The following is a 4,232-nucleotide window of genomic DNA, read 5'->3' on the forward strand; positions in this document are numbered from 1 at the left end:
CAGGACAAATCTGTTTTCCTAGCAGTCCATGGTATTCTCAATACTCTTCTCCAGCACCACAGCTCAAAGGCATCTATTCTCCTTCTATCCTCCTTGGTCATTGTGAAACTCTCTGATGCATAACAGGTGATTGCAAAGACCATGGCCTATATCAGACGCACCTTAGTCTCCAAAGAGACACCATTGCTCTTCAGCACTTTGGAGAGGTCCTTAACAGCAGACTTTCCCATGGCAATGCGCCTTTTAATTTCCTTGCTGCTGGTGCCAAGACTGTTGACTATGGAGCCAAGCAAACTAAAGCTGTGTACAATCTCAATCTCTTCACCATCCATCCTGATGCTGCCAATTGGCCGAGTGGTGAGAATCTTTGTCTTCTTGACATTGAGCCTCAATCCGTATTGTAGGCTGCAGTCCTTGACACTCTGCAGCAGGCGCTTCAGGTCCTGTTCAGTTTCAGCAAGCAAGGTTGTGTCATCCATGTAATAAGTCAATGTCCAGCGAGAGAGCTGGAGGCTGGCAGGTGAGTGGAAGCTTAAGGGAGAAAATTTCCCAGCTGCCCACTCTGTCCTCTCGCTCTCAGAGGGCTCCAGTTATACCAAGTCTGTGTGCACTGAGGGGAGACTTGGTCCCGATGTTCATAGGGGACCCCCTGCAGGGGCTCAGCCCCTCAGACTAGTGCCAGAGCCTGCTCAGTGGGGCAGAAGCAGGGCAGCATGGTGGCCACAGCATTTACAATAGCTGCCAGGTGCTCATCCTGTGCCTGAGACCCACAGAGCTGCATGAAGTCTGCCAGGCATAGCAAGTACTCCAGGATGTGGCCCGAGAAGCCGCGGCAGGCCAGGATCTGAGTGGCGATGTCCTCCTCAGGCGCAGGACCCAGGTAGCCAGGGTTCTGTGGGGTGGCCACATAAGCCAATGCCTTGAGTGGCTGGTCAGGGGTGTCTTGGGGGTAGAAGATGACCTCCTTGGTGTTATAACCGCCGAGCACGGCCTCGCGAACGTTCAGGTACTTCAAGGCCTCGCTCACCTGCTCACCCTGCCACGCCCCACGTGCAACCCCCATGATCTTCAAGGAGGGGCACCACACATCCAGGCATCTTGTTTCTATCACAGTGGAAGGTGTCTCCCTGCCAGAAGCGGCGGCTGTATCCACGCAAGAAGCCTACATGACTGTCACTATAGGCAAAGTCAGGCCTCCACACTAGGCAGCCATAGCCGAAAATCCACAGCGCTGGAGGGTCGCAGTGGTCCTGAGAGCTGCGCAGATTGCTCCGGGGAAGGTGAGGGTGGTGGAGTCCTCGGAGATACAGATTCTTGCTTCATGGTGCCGGGCGCAGGGACGGGACCGGTCGGCCTTTGAGGCTGGTCTGCAAGAGCACAGGCGGACCGACGGTCGCGTACACCTGGCCTGGCACCGCTCGGTCGTTTCAGCTGGCCTCTTTATCTGCTTTCTTTTCTGGAATGGGGAGAGGCTGTGTGATTCTCATTCCCTCTGACCCTTTCAGATGCTGTGTCTTTATGGCCCATTTTATCCTTTTTAGACAAAGTGAAACCAAACGCTCCTTGGACGCAAGGATAGGCTTCGTCTCACATACTTTGGGCATGCTGCCAGCATGGGCAGAGACCAGTCCTTGGAGAAGGATATCATGCTTGGAAAGGTAGAGAGACAGCACAGGAGAGGAAGGCCCCAGATGAGATGGATTGACACAGTAACTGGGATAATGAGGGTAGGTGTGTCAAAGACAGTCAGATTGGCTCAGGATAGAGCAAGGTTCAGAGCTATGGCGCATAGTGTTACTATGAGTCTCAGCAAATAACAGCAATAAACTCAGTGGCACCTAATAAACAGCAGCGATTCTAATTCCCAATTCTAACTCCTCATGTAAATGTCTAAGGAGTCAATGCATGGATGTGGTAGTTAGCTTTGTTGTTGCTATTAGCTAAAGTGGAGTTGTGTCCCCAAAACCCTACTCCTAGTACCTTATGCATAATAGGATCAAATTGGATCCTGTAGAGTTTGCATTAACTGATTTTAGGAAGTAGATGGCAAGCATTTCCTCCTAATTTGTGTTAGTCTGGATGCTCTTCTGTGGCCTGTTTAACATTATAACCAAGTCCTCTGCCAGACCAAAGTGGCTGTGCACAAGCTGTGTGAACTAGAAGTTGAACCTGGCCCTCCGGCATGGAAAGTGTGAATTCTATCACCGAAGCATCATTACTGTCGTGAGTTCTGAGAAAGGATTTAGTCTTTATAACCTCTATTTGATTTAATGATCCTTAGGCACCTCCTGCTCTTGACTCAGTGAGATTATCAATGTTTTAAGTTTTTATTCCCCAAAACAGCTGTGGAACATTTGCTTAAAGGCTTTTAGGGTGAGAAAAAAATATGTTAAATGTATGGAGCATACTTACATTTTTAAAAATCTTTCTCTTTTCCACAAATTAAAGTTTAGCGGAATGTCTTCTATTTTATCTGGCAATGCTGAGTTATGTGTTGCACTGCGAAGCAAAGGTACAAATCTATCTGCAGCTCCAAGGAAGAAAGATTTCCTCCAGTAAAGATTTGCAGCCTCAAAAGCACCATTGAGTGGCTGTATGAGCTGGAATCGCCCTGACAAGAGTGGATTTTCTGAGGTTTTGTATTTTGGGAGACAGAAGTCTAAAGTTGGCTTCTGTTCAACTTCCTCCATATTAGACCAGTGTTCTGAAAACAACGTTTATGTGTTTTCTTTCCCTATGAATATTTTTCTTTGTTCTGTAAATTAAACAGTGAGGATATTGGAATGAAAACTCCCCTAACACAGTTTTTATTAAAATCTGAAAAAAAAAAAAAGGTAAATGGGGTCTATTTGTTTTTACTAAAGATAGACATTTCTAAATGTCCTAAGAAGTTGAGATCAGGTCAAGGAACAGCAGGTAAAAAGAGACTTTGCTCTATGACTTAAAATAACAGAAGTTCTTCCACATCACCTCTCCATCAAGAGTCGTGTTTCCCATTCTCCAAATGTCTATGATACAGGAAAGAAAAGGAGTCAAGATTCTCACTGCTTTTCCACTATAACACTATGTTGTTACTGTTGTTATGTGCACTCAAGTCAACTACAGCTTGATTCACAGTGATTCCATGAACAACAGATCTGAATCTCTCCCTGTCCTACTGTATCCTCACAGTCTTTGTCATGCTCAAGCTCATTCTCACCATCACTGTGTCATCCTATTGCATTGGGGATCTGCCTCTTTTTTTTTTACTCTCCACCTTTTCTAGCATGATGTTTCTCTCAAAGGACTGGTTTCTCCTGAATATATACTCAAAGTCGTTGTTGTTTGTTGTTATGTGCTGTGAAGTCACCTGCGACTCATAGCGACCCTATGTACAACAGTCCTAAACCCTGCTCTATCCCTTGCCAATCTTATTGTCTCTGACACATCTATCCCCATTATTCTTGTCAGTGACTCAATCGATCTCATCGAGGGTCTTCCTCTCCTGGGCTGTCCCTCCACCCTCTCAAGCATGACATCCCTCTCCAAGGACTGGTCCCTCCTTGCAACATGTCCAAAGTATGTCGGAATCCTTGCCTCCAAGGAGCAGCCTAGTTTCACTCTCTCCAGGATGAACTTGTTTGTCCTCCTAGCAGTCCATGGTATATCCAATACTCTTCTCCAGCACCACAGCTCAAAGGCATCAACTCTCCCTAGTCATTGTCCAGCTCTCTGATGTATAGCAAGTACTTACAAAGACCATGGGCTATATCAGGCACACCATAGACTCCTGACTGACATCATTGCTCTTCAGTACTTTGGAGGGGTATGAAACAAATTTTATGATCCTTGCCTCTAAGAAGCACTTTGACTGTATTCAGGACAGACTTTTCTATACTCCTGGCAGTTTGTGGTATAACCATTCTCTTTAACAACATCACAATTCAAAGACATACATTTTTTATTAAATTATTTTATACTGGTTTACACACAAAGTTCATAAAATTTGTATACATTTTTTTTTCACACTGGATCTTTCCCTTTCATTTATTCATCTAAGGCATACATTTTTTTTCATTGGGAAAAACATATTGGGGGTACAAGGAGGTGAGGGTTGGGGACAGAAGGGTGAGGATGGGCAGGGATGCAGTTGCAGAGCTGCACAGTTTGATCGGTGGGGGGAGCAGGTGCAGGAAATGATGAGGGTCCAGTGGGGACCAGATGCTACAGAGGAATGACAAGCATTTTCCAAT

The 4,232-nt window shown here is 46.1% G+C and overlaps 1 pseudogene; it reads right to left on the minus strand.

Annotated features, from left to right (window-relative positions):
* Window positions 1-667: 667 nt before the first annotated feature.
* LOC102867006 lies at window positions 668-1,428 on the minus strand (annotated as a pseudogene).
* Between the last annotated feature and the right edge of the window lie 2,804 nt (window positions 1,429-4,232).

The sequence above is a fragment of the Elephantulus edwardii genome, unplaced genomic scaffold (assembly GCF_000299155.1).
Source record: "Elephantulus edwardii isolate Elephantulus edwardi_28Jun2011 unplaced genomic scaffold, EleEdw1.0 scaffold00053, whole genome shotgun sequence".
Taxonomy (NCBI): Eukaryota; Metazoa; Chordata; class Mammalia; order Macroscelidea; family Macroscelididae; genus Elephantulus; species Elephantulus edwardii.